Raw genomic sequence first — 18537 nt, forward strand, 5'->3', positions numbered from 1 at the left:
GGTGATGACGGTATCATGGGATTGCTGGAAGTGAATTGCCTATCACCAATTAGAGAGACTGCTATAATCCTGACGTGCCCAGTGAAGATGCACTTAATGGCCCACCACTGTTACTATTATGATACATGTCGTAGACTCGTCGCAGCCGCTAACAGCCTTTGCCACCCTTTTTTTATTGAAAAAAAAAATATTTTTTTGGACCATTACAGTCAGTCTGTTACAACTGGCATCTCGCCCATAATACATAACCGTTACAACCGGCATAACAGCCATTACAGCCCCCCTTTTTTTGAAAAACATAATTATGGACCGCTACAGTCACAGTCAGTTACAGCTTTTTTGTTTTGTAACGGCAATTTCGCCCCGTAATGCATAACAGTCAGGACCATCGTAACAGCCATTACAATCCTTCTTTTTTTTTTGGAAAAAAATATTTTTGGACCATTACCTCGGTTACAGCTTTTTTGTTTTGTAACAGTCATTTCACCCCGTAATGTATAACAGTTACGTTAGATTCTGAATTTCTCACTGTAACCATAATATAAAAAATAAAATAAAAATCAATGACATTGTAGGCAAATCTTCAACCTGATTTTGTGGGTCAGCATGGGGTACTTTTTCATTGGCTCATGTCAGGGATTATAGTAATCCCATGTATACTTCAAGTCTGCCATCACATGCAAATTAGCAAATGAAAATAGGCGGATATAATTTATACGAAGGATATGTGACCAGAAAGCTTGCATCATACACATGGGTTTTCAGTTCTGATGACTTGGAAAGTAATTGACACCCTTGGCATTTGGGTCCCACCATCGAGGTGCCAAGGCCGAAAAATCCCCCTCTTAATTTAGTTTACACATAGATAGGAAGAGAAGTATGCAGCTGTCCACATTCAACTGAAGGTCTCAAGATTGGTGGCTAGGATCTTCCAATAGGGGAGATTTTGGGGGCATGGTCCATCAGTAGTGAGTCTCAACAGCGCAACGGTCTGGATTACTGACATATGATCCTAATTGTCACAAATTAAAACCTTCAAACAGCATCCAAATTACACAATCTTAGGCTCATCCAAAAGCTAGATCCAATAGATACTTTCAAAAAGGACCAATTTTATGTCTTTTGACCTCATTTGATGTCCAAAATGTGGTACAGCATGATAGTGATCAAAAGGGACTGGTTCTACTGATTCCAATTCTAATAACTAACTCATTGACCATTTATATGGTCCAGAATGGAGATCAAGACGGTTATCTTCCATCAGCTTAATCTGGATCCTCAAAGTGGCCAGGATCTTCAATCTGGACAGTTAGGTAATCCAGATCCTTCATCAGGATAACGTGCGATAGCCATTTGGTTGCATCACCCTTGTTCGACATCTACCGTTGCTGCATCTAGTGATAGTGATGCTAGTTGGACTGACAATCCTGATGATCAACAATCAACTACTAGATACAATGTCTATCAACTTCCAAATCTCATCTTGTGATGCACTGGAAGCAATAGTGTTGAAGTTTAGTACAGTCCTTAGCCTCCACTGCAACTAACGCAACATGAGTGCAGTTCTTACTCTGTGACCTTGGCTGATGCAGGACATGAAATTCAAATATGATGTGCAAGATTTTGTTACAGTTCTTACTTTGTGACCTTGGCTGATGCAGGACATGAAATTCAAATATGATGTGCAAGATTTTCAACCTTGGCTGATGCAGGCCATGAAAATCAAAGATGATGTGCAAGATTTTCAGGCTTTAGATCACGTTAGTTTAGAAACAATTACACAAAATTCCATATCCCATACAAAAGTTCAAGCATTCAATCAAGGGGAATCTATGCAGGCCCAGGTCTACATAAGCTAGGGTTGGATCAATCAAAATTATAGACCAAACAATAATCAAAGGAAGGTAAATTTATCCACACATGCACAGAAATAATTCCCCAATCCAAGGGGTTCACAGATTTCAATTCGGGGAACCCTAAGGTTGAAGAAATGACATTAAATTGGAGATTTGAGTATTTAGGGTTAGGGTTAGGGATTTGGGGTGAAAGAAAGAAGAGACGAACCAGAGAAGTGTCACGCATGTGGACAGCAGTGAAGGCTCAGATGCATGTGCGTTGGAGGTGTCCTACACGCGTGTGGGGCCCACAAATCGGAAAACGGCCAGCTTGGCCCTGGTCGGCTAAGGGTGGGCCACAAAACCTCCAAATTTCAACTTGATCTGATGCACGGTGTGCGTGATGCTCCGCCGAAGTTTCAGCCCTCCTCTAGAGACAGATTCTGAAAATCTGTTGTAGAGAGAAAAACGGCTGCAATAGAGGATGGATTTGAAGCGTAGATGATTGTAGGAGGAGAGAAATATGGATGGTAGAAGGTGGGGGCGAATCAGGATAGGTATGGCTCGCACCACAGTATTTAGCCATTTAAGGAAGGGAGGGTTTCACACCCAATTGAATCTCCACAACTCAAAAATTTAGAAGAGCAGAAAAATGCAAAAAAAAAAAAAAAAAAAAAAAAAAAACTATTAATCTTCAATGATAAAAAAGACTACAAGGAGTGCCTATTTATAATAAAACCCTATACCCCAAAACTCGCACCATGTGCGCAACCTATTACTTGGAGACGAAGTAATAAAAAATAACAACTAATCAAAGCAATCTAAACCGCCCATGATACTCCTAATAACAATAATAAACAAAACCCAAAGTACTAAATTAATTAGAATAGTGGGCCACGATCATGAGAACCCATGGTGGGATTCACATGACTATCGGTCCACTCCAGCGAACCAAAACACATCAATCTAACTAGGAGGCCCTCCCTGGACGTCATCATCGATCCAGATCAATAGTGAGGCCCTCCTTCTTGCATACATGTGTCGGGAAGGCGTGCGTGTACGCATCATGTCCCCATCATTGGCCCCTCCTAGTTCTTGCAGCTCTGTTCTGCGATGATATCAATGTTAGCTACATGGCCTCGAATCCACCATTTCATGCTTGAACTATACACATTGAAAAAAAACAAAAAAAAAAAACTCCAGGAGATTTGAAGGTCCTTTTGACACAACAGCTCGTCGATATTCTCCACTTTACCACTTGTAAAGAAAAATGTGCACAGTAGGCATTATGGTAGTTTCATTGCTCAAAAAGCACTTCCTTGAAATTTCAGTTCGTAGAGGCATCATCTGGTAAAATCCTAATTTGTGAAGAATTTTGCGGTAAAAATCCCTACAATATTGAAATTCTATTCACTGAAAAAACAAGTTTCTCCATTATTTTACATCCCTCTCATGAAATTCATTTGAGGATTTCCCATGACATCACCTCTCACAATATCCCTTCATGATGGGAGAAACACAACCGAGAAGCCATCAGGTCAAGGAGCCTTACCTTTTCCTCATCAGTCTCCTCCTAAGCAGATTTTACATTCCTCTACTAGAATTTTATCAAAGCAAAGGTCATTCCTCTACTAGAATTTTATCAAAGCAAAGGTCATTGAACAAGGACGAAGAAAAATTCCCTTTGCCATAAAGATTCTTGAAGAATTCTGCAAAGAATCTTTGGTGTGACATGATCCTTTGATGGATTTCCTATCTTCATGCTGATGGTAGTTGTCCACTTTTTCATCTTTTTATTGAATGTCAATGATTATTTTATTACAACCAATGGGGATACAAAAAAGACCAAGGCTGGATGAGAAGGAATCTTCCTGCTTCTCCCTATACTTGGAAAAAAAAAATGACAAACCCCCCAAATACCCAAAATACTACCCAATTACAGCCCCATGAACTGATTGTTACCCAAAGCCCAAAATATCACCCTCCCTTTGGCCCTCTGACAGACTGCATCTGCACTTTCGATTTATTATTGAGCATTGTTGTTCAGTTTCTCCACAGACCACAAATAAAAAAGCAATGCTGTCACCACAGAATTTTCTCTCTTTTTCCTAGCTAGGCAACAACTTCAATTGATCCAATCATAACCGATGGAAGGATTTTCATTAAGAGACTTCCACTAACTCACTCTCCCAATCCCATTCCCATGGCATTCCATAGCGTGTAATTCCTGATTTCCTCCCTACATCAGTCACCTGTATCCTACAAATAATTGTTTTATTGCTCTTTGCCTTTAAAGGAAAAAAAAAAAACAATTGCATGGTAGCTTACATCTTATCACCTGAGTATACCCCAATCAATTTTCCAACGCTAACAGAAACTTTGAAAGCTTGTTTATTCATTTATCTGTTAATCTTTTGCATAAATATGTTCTTGCTCTACCTGATTAGAAACCCATTTGACTGCCCTTGTTTCTGCTGTGCCTCCGTAATTTTACTAAGAGCACTGGCCTGGTCCATTCTTACCTACCACAGTCCCCCAATGGCTGCACTAGCTGAGCAAGTCCAGCAGTCGAGCTGCACTAGGTCACCAGCTGGGTCTGAGTCATTGCCATTGGGTATGCTCTCATCCTCTGATCACTTATTTCTTTTGTATGCTATAGGTGGGGTCACCCGAGGACGTGAATAGTCTTCTTCATATTTAAAAAAAGAGGTGGATGACTACAATCATATCTTTACCAGGATAGGGGGTAGGCGAATGTTCACTTAGGTCTTGTGATTGAAGATCCCCACATGAATGTCCACCCTGTATCTTGCACATGAATAATTCTATGGCTGTTTGAGTGGAAGAATATTTGAGAGGAAATTAGTAGAAAGAGAGAGAGAGAGAGAGGTGGCTAGGGCAACCAGTTGTGTTGTTCGAGCACACAACCCTTATATTATTCATATAAAGGCCTATATGGTGCTCCAACAAAGCATACAAAACATATACACATATACTCAAATAAAGACATTCTCTCAATACTCCCCCTCAAGTTGGAGCAAGGATGTCAATCATGCCTAACTTGTCTACCAAATGATGCAAGGTGTCCCAAGCAAGATATTTAGTGAACATATCAGCTGGTTGCTCCCTTGAACAGACAAATGGAGTTTCAATTTCTTTAGCGGCCACTTTTTCACGGATGAAATGATAATCTACCTCAATATGTTTAGTGCGATCATGAAACACATAATTGCTAGCAATATGAATGGCAGCTTGATTGTCACAGTATAGAGGAATGGGACCAGAAGGACGATAACCAAGCTCTTGTACCAAAGTGCAAAGCCACATAAGTTCACATGTCACATGTGCCATTGTCCTATATTTAACTTATACAGTGGACTGATCCACCATTGACTGATTTTTACTATTCTGAATGACCAGATTACCACTTGCAAAGGTGCAATAACTAAATGTAGACTGCCGATCATGAAGACTACTAGCATAGTCAGCATCAAATTAACCAAAGAGATGAAGATGACCATCTTGCTAAAATCATGCCTTTACGAGGATCCAATTTGAGATAACAGAAGATCTGATACATGACAGAAAGATGGGTCATACGGAGAGCATGCATAAATTGACTAACGACACCTACTGCAAACAACAAATCAGGCTGTGTATAGTCAAATAAATGAGATGACCAACCAAGCAACAATACATGTCGGAATCAGATAAAGGGTCTCCATCATCAAGACTAAGTTTCTGGGCAACATCCATAGCGGTGGCAACAGGTTGACACCCAAGCATTCCGGTCTCAAACAAGAAACCGAAAGCATATTTTCATTGTGACAGAATAATTCCAGACTTGGATCTAGCAACCTCAATACCAAGAAAGTAGTCTAGTGTACCAAAATCTTTGATTGTAAATTGTGTTTGAAGAAAGGCTTTGAGGACAGTAATGACCACGGCATCATCACCAGCTAAGACAATATCATCTACACAAACCAGCAAAACAATAATCTTAGTAGTGTGGCAGCAAATGAAGAGAGAGTGATTTGAAGGACTGTGAACAAAGCCGACGTCTAACAACACACTACTAAACTTATCAAACTAGGCCCGGGGTGGCTGCTTAAGACATACAGATAGCCTTCTTGATGTGACAAACCTGATGTGAACCACTAGTTACGGAAAAGCCTGATGGTTGATCTATATTCATTTTTTCAGCAAGGTCAGCATGAAGAAAGACATTCATCACATTCAGTTAGAATAATTGCCAAGACAGATTTGCAGCTAGCGAGATGATCACATGAACTGAATTAAGCTTGGCCATGGGGGAGAAGGTCTTGTAGTAGTCCACACCATAGGTTTCAGTGTAGCCCTTGGCGACTAATTGAGCCCTATAACTGTCAATTGATCCATGTGGAAGGTACTTAATAGTATAGACCCAACAATACCCAACTGTTTGCTTGTGCTTAAGGGAACTAGCTCCCATGTATCATTTTGCTCAAGAGCTTGCATTTCTTCCATCATAGCTTCCCTCCAATCAAGACTATTGAGGGCCTCCTTGAGATTGCGAGTAATAGATGAATAGGAGACTGAGGCAGCAAAGGACTTGAAAGTAGGAGACAAGCACTGAAAGGAAACATAATGATGGATAGGATGGCAAGTACATGATCGACTAGGCTTGCGTAAAGCAATAGGGAGATCATCAGAAGATGGGGGGATTGTACCTGAATCTCCATTAGAAGTGGAAATAATGATGGAAGGTTGATTGGTGGAGTATTTCTTCCTTTGTTGGTGCACACATAGTGGCTTGGGGGTTCAGAAGGATGGGAGTCTTCATCAAGAAAGGGGACTGAAAGAGCCCCCCGCGGGATTAGAAAGATAATAAGTAGTGAACGTCCTTCAAGTGAGAAGTAGGGAACATAATCAAAGAAGGCGACATCCAATGACACATACTTCTTGCGAGTTAGAGGGCTGTAACATTTATAACCCTTTTGTGATCGTGAATATCCTGAAAAAACACATTTTTCAGATTGAAGACTTGTCATTAATACCATCAAGTTTATGAACAAAACAAGTGCAACAAAAAGCTCTATGAGATCAGGTAAACGCCTGATCATGAGGATGTAAGATTTCAATTGAAGACTTATTTTGTAAAATTCTTATGAGGATGTGAGACTTCAATCTAGTCCAGAAATGGAAGATTGATTACCATCGGCAATTGTAATAAAACTAGACTGATTAGTAGGTTCATAAGATTGAAAAAGATGAAGCTTACCAGTCATATGAGATGCGGGTCTAGAGTCGATGACCCAGGAGGGAGATGAGGACACATAAAGCGCAATACCTGACTAGATTAAGCTAGCACTGGAAGAAGGACTTGAGTCACAAGACTGGTGGTGCAACAAAGTATCATGTGCCTCTTGATAGATGTTAACTGAATCTTCTGAAGTTGACATCCCGTGGGGCAATGTTGAAGGAACTTGATGAATCTTCTCAAAGTTAAATGATATATATAAGCTCCTGCCCATGAATGATGACCAACGATATCCCAACAGCAATCGACCATATGATTAGTGGCACTGCAATGAGTGCAAGTACGAGGAGAGCCATCACCACCACATCAACATCCATGTCCACGTCCACTAAAAACATGGTTAGCACGACTGCCTTTGTTAAGAGCTTGACCTTTGGCTCGATTACCATAGCCAGGAGTACGACTAGTAGTTGGAGCAATCCAACTTGGAGCCCAAGAACTGGAACTACAAGGAGGACAATTGCTAGCTTTGAAAGTAGATCCATCAGTGGCAATAAGGGCAGTAGAAGACGGAACAATGATTCTTTGAATAAGAACATAGACAACTAGTAGAGAGGGGAACCGTTCTATAACTATGATCTGACCACGAACACACCGATATTTTGGATTTAGTCTAGAGAGAAACTGCATGGCCCAAGTCTCTTCACGTTATTGTCGGATGAGTTCATATGATCTTGAGTATAGTGAGATGTAAGAGGGTGGTACGTATCCAGCTCATCCCACATAACAAGTAAGATAGTGAAATACTCCTTTGGGCTTCTAAATTCTTGTTGAAACGTATGTATCCTGAAATCAGCTTGTACGCCCTAGATATGTTACGATCTTCAGAATACATGGCTCAAATGGTATCCCATATCTTCTTAGCCAATGTTAAAAACATAACATGATTGCTAATGGCACTCTCCATGCTGTTTAGGAGCCAAGCCATGACCTGCTAATTTTCCTTAGTCCAGGTTTTAAACCCTTCATCTGTCGAATTTGGGGAATCATCCAAAGACATAAGAGACTTGCTCCCTAACTCCCATAAAAAGCTTGACAGATTGAGCTCATTATAAGTAATTGTTCCCATTCAATTTGATTGTTGTAAGTTGTAACCAACAAAGTATGAAAATGAAAGGGCCCAATAGGAGCTTCAATAGTATGCTTGTCTTCCATACTAGGTTGAAAGAGAGGGTTGAGAATGGCCACACACACACACACACACACACACAAACAAACCACAACAGGATGGCAAATACATCCAACTTTCAGTGTATAGCCAAAGGTCCACATAATTAAAAAAATCAGAAACTCCCACATGACAGACCCAAAACTAGGGGAGAATCTGAAAAACGCTAAAAGAGATGCTAAACATCAGCCCACCATGAAACTGACTTTCATAAGAAAAAAGGAGCAAAAACAGTGAAAGCACACCACAAATCCCCCCAAAACTGAAAAGATCCAATCGTTATGCAAAAAGACTCCTATGGATGATCAATAAGGCCATATGATCAACCCTATATTGGACTTTCTCAGAAAAAAAAAAAAAAAATCCAATTGGGGGATTTGTGGACCATTTAAGAAAAACTAAAAATGGGCCATTTTCGAAAAATACCTTGGGGGGCTCAAAACTCACCTTAAACAGAGAGAGAGAGAGAGAGAGAGAGAGAGAGAGAGAGAGAGAGAGGTGGCTAGGGCAATCGGTTGTGTTGTTCAAGCACACGACCCTCATGTTATTCATATAAAGGCACATATGGTGCTCTAGTAGAGCATACAAAATATATACACATAAACTCAAATAAAAACAAATTTACATATATTCTCAATACTTTGTCCTTCACAAATATTATTATTAACGAATAATCTTCTACATTATCACCACTAGTGTACCCCAATCAATTTTCCAACATCAAATGAAGCTTTGAATGATTGCTTTTGTCAGTAAATCTTTTGCAGAAATATGCTCTCAATCTATCTAGTTAGCAAACCCATATGCCTAACCTTAATCATGTTTTCTTACCAAGATAGGGTAGACAAATGTTTACACATGCCTTGTGATTGAGGATCAGCATGTCACGCTTCTCTGACTCAAATTCCGTGTTATCATCAACACCCCTACCTTAAGATGAGGGAAATTACCATATCACCCTTATTGATGTTGGCAATGTCTTTAGCTTTTATAGCTATCTGCCCATCTTCATTTGAATTGTTAAATCAAGAGGACCCACCCACGTGTTGCATGGATCTCAAAGCCCCATCTTGTCTCTTTTACTCATCCTCCTCTTACACGTCTTCCAAATATTAAAGCAATTCTGTGGATTGGGGACCACTTAAACCTCTACACCATCATCCTCATGCTCTACTTTGTGCACCTCAAACCCTCTGCTTCACCAAAAAAACTATATCCCTTGCACCACTTGTTGGTATGCAAATAATCGGAAACACCATGTTAATTAATTGAATCAATATGTTGCAGCCAAGGCATTGCTCTAGCCCAGTGTTTGAAATATCGATACTATCGGCCGATATTATCATTATCACACCACTGCGAGACGATACACTCGCGATAACCCCCGGAAGATACCAAAAAATCCCAAATACCAGATATCGGCTGATATATCGTCAATATCGTATGATATATCGACGATATCGCACGATTTCCTCTCCATTATTGTACATCGACAAACGCACGGACAGTCACGGGTGGATTGCAAGGGACTCATGAGTCCCACTGTAGCTAACCACCCACAAACACCATAAAAATCGGATCCGTGTTGTGGAGAATAAAAAAAAAATTGAATTAGAAAAAAAAAAAAGAAGAAGAAGAAAAAGAAATCGGAGAGTACCTGGCTATAGTGGTGATCGGAGGCGGGCCATTCGACAGGTAAGTACGATTTTCTTGCCATTTTCTTCAACTTCCCTCTTTCTCGGAGATTCCGGCGAGGAATCAGGCTGGATTGACGAATCGTTCCTTCTGGAACGAGATTTGAGGGGTTGCGTGCATGAAAGACGGATCGGAGTGCGTGGATGGGGGTAAAAATGGAGAGGGAAGGTGAAAGAGGGGCGCGGATGGGGAAATCGGATTGCGTACTGAGTTACGCAGTACGCTCTTATCGTACTGAGTAAACTCTATAGGGCCTATTGTCATCCCTACATGCAGCCCATAGTTCATCCACGCCGTCCATCCATTTTTCCAGATCATTTTACGGGTTGAGCCCAAAAATAAAGTATATCAAAATCTCAAGTAGACCATACCAAAGGAAACAGTGGAAGTATTGATTTCCACCATTGAAATATTTATAAGGCCCCCAATGATGTTTATTTGTCATCCAAACTGTTCATAATATCACAAAGACATGGATGAATGGAAAAAACAAATATCATCTTGATCTAAAACTTCTGTGGGCCCCCAAGAACTTTTCAATGGTAGACTTCAATTCGAACTATTTCAGGTGGTGTGGTCCACTTGAGATTTGGATATGATTAATTTTTCGTTTAAAGCCCTGAAATTATATGATAAAACGGATGGACGGATTTGATAAAATGCATGAATGTCAGTGGGCCCCACAGAGTTTACTCAGTACACAGTGTGCAATCCGTTTCGGCGGATGGGGTAAAGGCCACTGACATGGTGTGTTACTTAGTAACCTCACTTGGGCCCACCTTTAATGTATATGGTCCATCCACACCGTCCATCTGCTTTCTCATCTAATTTAAAGGTTGATCCCAAATTTTAGAAAAATATAAGATCATACCACAGGAAACAGTGGTGATACTGATTTCCACCGTTGAAACCTTTCTCCAGTGTTTTCTATGGTGGGGTCCACTAGAGCTCTGGATCTGACCCATTTTTTGGCTCATGCTATAAAATGATCTCTTCAAATGCATGGACGGTGTAGATAGAAAAAATACATCATGGTGGGACCCACGTAACTTGGTGACGTGTTGTGCCCCGTCAGTGACGGGCGTTCATATGATAAATGCATATTGAGTTACGCTCTTATCTTACTGAGTAAACTCTGTTGGGCCCACCGTGATTACACGTGGTTTATCCACGCCGTCCATCCGTTTTTACTGATCATTTTAGGTGTTGAGCCCAAAATTGAACCATATCCACAACTCAAGTGGACCACATTACAGGAAACAGTGTTAAATGAACGTTGATCATTAAAAATGTTTTGGGAGCCATAAAAGCTTTGGATCAACCTGATATTTATTTTTTCCCTTCATCTGGGTCTTTAGGACCCAATCAATAGATTGGATGTCAAATAAACAGTACAATGGGCCTTAGGAGGATTTTAATGGTGGATATCCAATCATTATTGTTTTCCTTTGGTGTGGTCCAACTATGATTTATATCCCTTTGATTTTTTGTATCAATCCATAAAATGATCCGTAGAAATGGATGAAACAAATACATTATGGTGGGGCCCACGGAGCACTGACCACCAGCCATGAGGCCGGTGTCAGGGGGAGTAGCCAATCCGTCTCCTCGCGCGCGGAAGGGACGCGGATTGCGTCCTACCCCCGCCTAGACGGTAATCCGTCCGAGCAGGCCCCTGTGGGGCCCACCGTGATGTAAGTATTTTATCCATACCGTTAATAATTTTTATATGATTATTTTAAGCTATGAACCAAAAATTGAGGTAGTTTCAAGGCTTAAATGGACCACAAAGTGGGGATTGAACCTCCACCATTAAAAACTTCTTAAGAGCTAGAGAAGTGTCAGATCAAGCTAAAATTTGTGTTTTCACTTCATCCAAGTCTGAATGACCTTATTAATAGGTTGAGTGGTAAACAAAACATCACGATGGCCCTTAGAAAGGTTTCAACGGTGGGTGTCATTATCACTGCAACTTCCTTTGATATGGTCCGCTGGAGCTATTTATTTGCTTCATTTTTTGTGTAGTACCTTAAAATGATCTGAGAAAAGTGATGAAAGGTGTGGATAAAATACTTACATCACGGTGGACCCCACAGAGACCTGCCCGGACGGATTACCGTCCGAGCGGGGGTAGGACGCAATCCGCGTCCGCGTGCAGAAGATATTGACGGGTTGTGTAGCCAGACTGGCTATTGAAGTGACGCACCAAGTTCTGTGGAGCCCACCATGATGTATGTGTTGTATCTACACCGTCCATACATTTGGGTATATCATTTTAAGGCATGAGACAGAATGAGTCAGATCCAAATCTGGAGTGGACCCCACCACAAAAAATAGTGGGGAGAGGGACGCCCATCGTTGAAACCTTCCTAAGGTCCACTATGATGTTTATCTGAGATCTAACCTGTTTTTAGTTTATAAGTTCAAACAGACATGAAAGAAAGGAAAAAACAAATTTTAGCTTGCTCGAAAACTTTTGTGGCCCTTACAAATTTTTAATGGTGGGCGTCACTCTCTCCACTGTTTTCTGTGGTGGGGTCCACTCGAGCTTTGGATCTGACTCATTCTTTTTCTCATGGCCTAAAATGATATCTCTAAACGGATGGACGGTGTGGATACAACACATACATCATGGTGGGCCCCATAGAACTTGGTGCATCACTTCAGGGTCCACCATGTCATTTACTTTCCATCCGACTTGTTGATATGTTCATATACACACCTGTATGAAGTAAAAACACGCTGGGAATAAAACAATCATAGCTTTGTAGGGTAAAACATGCTGTAAATGTAAAATCTACTGTTTATCCGATGATCCATACATATAAAATATAAGCCTAATTGAAAAACTATTGTGGGCCACACCAATGGGAACGATGTAAAACTTCTTCCAAATTGATAAATTCACGTTGTGAGGCCCACCTGAGTTTCTTTTATCAGGATGAATTTTGTACCTTCTCTTTATTTTAATGAGTTACACCTGATTAACGGCTTTAATTGAAGGTCCACATCATGGTGGCCCCTAATAACTAACCTATTGTTGGCATCAAATCTCATTGTTCCATGTGGTGTGGCCCCTCTGAGTGGTGGATCTATTTGATTTTGGCTCTATCCAATATCAATGGATAGATAAAATATTATTTTACAGATAAAATATGTCGGGAGGAAGAGGGAGACAACTTGATATAGGGTGGACATACAGTCGGCCATTCCCGATAATCGATTCGGGAGTATTTGTGATTTCTGTGGCCATGTATCAAGGAGTGGTGGGGTAACCCGCTTAAAGGAGCATTCAGCAAGAGGGTATCACAATGTTGTGGATTGCTCTAAGTGCCCACAGGATATGCGAGAACAGATGAAGACCATATTGAAAAAAAAAAGTGAAGTCAAAAGATGAACGACATGCGCGGGAGAGGAAGATTAGGGAGGAGTTGGGGCGGTCACCATATGCTGGTGAGGATGATGTAATGGATTTCGATAATGATGATGATCCCGAATACAGACGCGCAATTCAAGAGTCCATACGGGATCAGTGGGAGAGGGATCAGGATAGGAGGTGGGACACAAGTAGGCCTAGATTTGAGGGGTCTATCCATGAGCGTGGTGGGGGGAGTGGAACAAGGGAGAGTCCTAGGCGTGGATCAGGGGAGGGTAATAGGCGGGGAGGAATATGGGGCATGGGTAGGAGTAGTAGCATTCGGGTGCCGGATCTACCTTCAGATTCGAGGGTGTACAAAAAGGCAGGAGGGACACAAAAGAAAATAAATGAGAAGTTTAGTGGAGGGGATGTGACGAAAAAAGTTGGAAAATTTATAGCAAAATTTTTTATATTCGATCAAATCCCCGCAAATGCCGCAGCAAGCCTGCACTTCAAAAATATGATAAGTGCAGCGTGAGGGTGAGAGTGTGTAGCCGCCCACACCAGCACAAATCATGAGGAAATACTTAGATGATGAACATGCAGAAATAAAGACATACGTTGATTCGTATCGGCAGTCATGGGAGATGTGCGGCTGCACCGTCATGTGTGACGGTTGGACCAGACCGACGAAGATATCGATTATAAATTTTATGGTCTATTCCAGGGAACGGGCGATCTTCCTAAAAAGTATAGATGCGAGTAGCAAGATCAAGGATTCTAACTACATTTACAAACTAATGCACAACGTCATGCAAGATGTTGGGAGGAAAAATATTGTGCAGTTTGTTACGGATAATAGGAGTGCATTTGTTAAGGCGGGGAAGGATATTCAAGCAAATATCATATGTATTGGACCCAAGGTGTCCCGTATTGGTATCGGTTGGCGTAATGGTGTCCTCCAAAACCGATACGGATACGGGGGCGTAACGGTGATACAGGGGCGTAACGGCTCGTAACGGCGTAAAAAAAATTTTTTTTGCCAAAAAAATATGAAAAAATATGGATTAAATCCAGAATATTCTAAGCATTCCAAATATGCTTTCATTTATAAATTGGAACATGTTTATGGTGGTGTAACGGTCCACTCTTTGGTGAGAAGTTGTATCGGACTGTCTGATGAATTTATGAACCAGATAACCTGAATTTGACTACAAAATTCATATATTTAATTTTCTAACTATCTACTATCAATGATAGATATATTAGAATGAATGTAAAATGAAAATATCTTACATTAGGTATTTGCAATTATTTTTGAGGAATTTCTCGAACATACTTGTGCAGTGTGCACGTGACTGTGATAGTGTGATTCTTGTCTATGACCTGTCATCCTCAAGTCAAGAATATTAAAAAAAATAATTAGTAGTGTCTGATATACTCCCCTGCAACTTGATTAAGGATTACTTGATTGGTTGTCAGGGGAGCTATTTTAAATACAAGTTCGGCAGTGTCAAGTGTGTGCATGGCTTCTTGCAATAATACTGTTGTGAGCTGTCTGCTGCAAATACTTACCTTAACACAAATATATACTCATAATCACAAGTCACCACCAAAATGAAAATCTGCTTTTTTGTGGTTGCTCGACCTCCACATCATCGTCATCATCACCATCAGGCTGAGGCTGTCCAATAGGTGTAGGTGCTACATATCCATAATATCCAGTGCCAGAAGGAAATACTAGATCAACGAAACTAAAGGATGACTGATCCTGACCAGGCAACAACTCTGACCCGAAATAAGGATATCCACCAGTGCCCGTCGAATAGCCATACTGGTGCCCATACTCAGGCTGTTGAGAATCTGGAGATTGAGAGTGCGTCTGCTGTGATGAGTAACTTGGATTTGGATATGGATATCTATAATCATCTGGATATTGATCAGGAGGGCTACTCCAACATGAATGTGATGGAACAGGCTCAGTATAACCATCATAATTCAATTCACCATAAGAATATCCATCATAATAACCAAGACCATGAGCCTGCTGATGTTCCAAACCTCTCGGACCCGGTGCACCACTAGATATACCCACCTCCTGCTAGCTGTATCGTGACTCGGTACACTCATAAGTCCGACCTCGTGTACTACCTCGTCGCTGTTCATCAACATCGTGATCTGTAGACGGCTGTATAGGGCACTGAGCAACACCAGAAGTGCTAGCACCAGGGGCAGGGGGGTCATCGTCTTCATCCGACACGATCACGCTACCACTGCCCGTACTCTTTTGTTGATCTTGAGCCGTATCTGTACGTGGCATAAACGCTGCCCCTCTTACTGGGTCCAACACATCTGCACGACTCTCTTGTTGCGCTCTGCGTATTTCTGGGTCATCAATTTCCAATTCTTCACTATCATCTTCAATTTGTTTTTCCCTTGTTTCCAACCAAGGTAGAAGTAGGTCATCCTCATCATAAATATTATCCAAGTTTATTGGACAGTAGTCTCCGTCATCAGCAGCTGTAATGCTCCTATGATGTCGTCGCATTCTTAGTTTTATATTGTAGTGCATGAAGACAAGTTTATCTAATGTTCTAGTCTGCAATCTATTTCTATTCTTTGAATGAATGAGCGCAAAACAACTCCAATTCCTTTCGCAGCTAGAGGAAGATGTTGTCTGGCTCAAAACTTTTACTGCAATTTTTTGGAGAGCCTTCGTACTCTCTCCGAAATTAATCCACCATTCGGCCGATTGCAATCTAGATACTGCATGCTGTGCAAGAGCATCTCCAAAGCTACCAAGGTGATTTCCAAATGTATCTAATTCATTTAATGCCTTTATTTGCAGATCTAAGTCAGGCTCTAATCTCTTTATCACATTTTTTAGCCCGACACGAACTTCATCATCCCCAATAAATGATTGGGCATATCTATACCTAGGATTTAGGTAGTAACCTGCTGCATGAAGATCGTGATGGAGTTGTTTTGTCCATCTCTTGTCGATCATCTTCCAATAAGTCTGCCAACTTCTACAATCACATTGAATTGCAAGCTTTGCCTTATCCATGGCATCATATAGGAAACCCATGGTAGGTGCTTCATCGGATTCAACAATACGGAGTACCCTCATTAGTGGCTCCATCACCTTTAGGATCGCCTTGACCTTCTTCCAATATTTGTTGTCCCGTATGGTGTTCGCAACTTCGACCGGTATTCCTGATGTCTTCTTCCCATGTTTTGTGTTGAGCCATTCTCGGGAAGCGAACATCTCACTTAACTCTTCCCTATGCTGGAATAAACTCTCTAATGCTATAAAGTTTGTTGCGAATCTAGTCGCCGCAGGCCTCAACAACTCTCGTCCTTTCGTGAACTTCCTCATTATTGCAACTACTTGATTATGGTTGTAAATAAACGTCGTCACTTCCCTTGCCCTTTCGACCATTTCCTTAACATTCTTCTTCTTCCCAATATCTTCCAATATAAGATCAATACAATGGGCAGCACATGGTGACCAAAAAAGATGTTTTCTCTTATCCATCAACATGTCCTGCAAGCTTATATGTTGCTTCATTATCTGTCACAATCTGCACTATATTCTCCTCTCCAATCTCGTCCACAACTTTATCCATTAGTCCATTAATATAAGTAGAATTTTTTGTTGCCTCTGAGGCATCAATTGACTTGTGGTATCTAGTTCCTAAGTGGCAGTATACCATGAAGTTGATCATGCTGCGTCTGGTTGGGCCAGTCCAACCATCACACATGATTGTGCATCCTCTGGCTTGCCATACAGGTTTAAAGGTAGCCACGTATGCTTTCACATCCGCAAACTCTGCATCTGTCCATTTCCCCCTAATCTCCTTAGCCGTGGGAGCTTTTATTCCTTCACCTGCTTCTGCTGCTGCATCAATTACCACCTGCCAATATGGAGAATTGGCTGCGTTAGGAGGTATGTTGGCATGTATAAATAACTTTGCTGCTGCTCTACCTAATTTCTCAACGGAAGTTCTACTCCACATTTGTTTTATCTTCTTTTGTTTAGTTGATTCTTTCCTAAATAGGATTGGATCAATAGAGGGTCTCCTAGGCTCATTTTCATCCAAACGTATAGGGGCATAATGTGAAGATGCCTGTCGTCGACTCCCAAATATACGTCGTAACCCACCAAACCTACCCCCCCACCCCCACCTGCACTTCCAATTGCACTCCCACCCCCCCTCCCACTCCCCCCCCCCCCCCGTATCACGCACTGACCCATGCGTGCCAAACATGCGGCGACGTTCTTCCTCTTCACGAGCTAGACGCAAGCTCTCTCTCCTAGCTATAGTAAGTTCTCAATCTGAATCTTCGTCAGAATCAATAATATCTTCATCACGAATGCCCATATATTCAGGACCAAACACTTCCTGTCGAGTTGCATCCAAAATATCATCTTTCTTCTTTTGTACAGCAACACATTTACCCTTCGACTCATCTAGACTAGCTTGCATTAAAAGCATTATCTCTTTCGGTACTCTACTACATGGCGCAACTTGACCCTTTCGATGTGCCAAATGTTGTTTGAGACAGGTAATTCCACCAGTCACTAGTCTATTACAATACTTGCACTTCATTTGGTGCCTAGTACCACCAACCCTCTCACAATGTTGCCATCCAATATCATCACTTATTTGTTGTTGGCCAGACCTAGACATTTCTTTAGGCTTAGGTAGACACTAGATAATTAGATTTGAGTATGAGTGTATGACCTATGTTAATAAAGATGATCTTATATTCTAACTAAACCCTAAGAAGCTCCAAGGCAAAACCTGTCCAATATAAGCAAATAAAAACATAAAGTCACTAATTCGAAAATAGAAAAAAATTATAAAATGACACCCCAAATCTGTAAAATACACATTAACATGTTCTACTATGATTAACACATCACATGGCATGATTAAAACAGTAAAACAATCATTAAAAAATTATTTTTTAAATTTTTAAAAAAAGGGTCATAATTAATGCGTAAATAGAAAAAAATATTATAAAATTATAAAATGGCACCCCAAATCTGTAAAATGCACATTAACATATTCTACTATGATTAACACATCATATGGCATGATTAAAACAGCAATACAACCATTAAAAATTGATTTTTCGAATTTTAAAAAAAAGGGGCAAAATTCATGCGTAAATA

At 40.8% G+C, this 18537-nt stretch overlaps 1 protein-coding gene across 5 annotated transcripts in view; it reads right to left on the reverse strand.

The window, feature by feature from the left end:
- Window positions 1–251: 251 nt before the first annotated feature.
- LOC131257017 (protein ENHANCED DISEASE RESISTANCE 2-like) overlaps window positions 252–18537 on the reverse strand; it is a 201766-nt gene continuing 183480 nt past the window's right edge. Inside the window, exons 23-24 of one of the 5 annotated variants that reach the window (XR_009177048.1) lie at window positions 6545–6828; window positions 5040–5406 (exon numbers count right to left, since the gene is read on the reverse strand). The gene's annotated coding sequence lies outside the window, so the exon portion shown is untranslated. Of the gene's footprint in view, window positions 529–648; window positions 668–5039; window positions 5407–5715; window positions 5810–6544; window positions 6829–18537 lie in introns of those variants that run through there. The other 4 variants (XM_058258174.1, XM_058258173.1, XM_058258172.1 and 1 more) reach the window with 4 other exon arrangements.

Source organism: Magnolia sinica, chromosome 9 (genome assembly GCF_029962835.1).
Source record: "Magnolia sinica isolate HGM2019 chromosome 9, MsV1, whole genome shotgun sequence".
In the NCBI taxonomy this organism is placed as follows: Eukaryota; Viridiplantae; Streptophyta; class Magnoliopsida; order Magnoliales; family Magnoliaceae; genus Magnolia; species Magnolia sinica.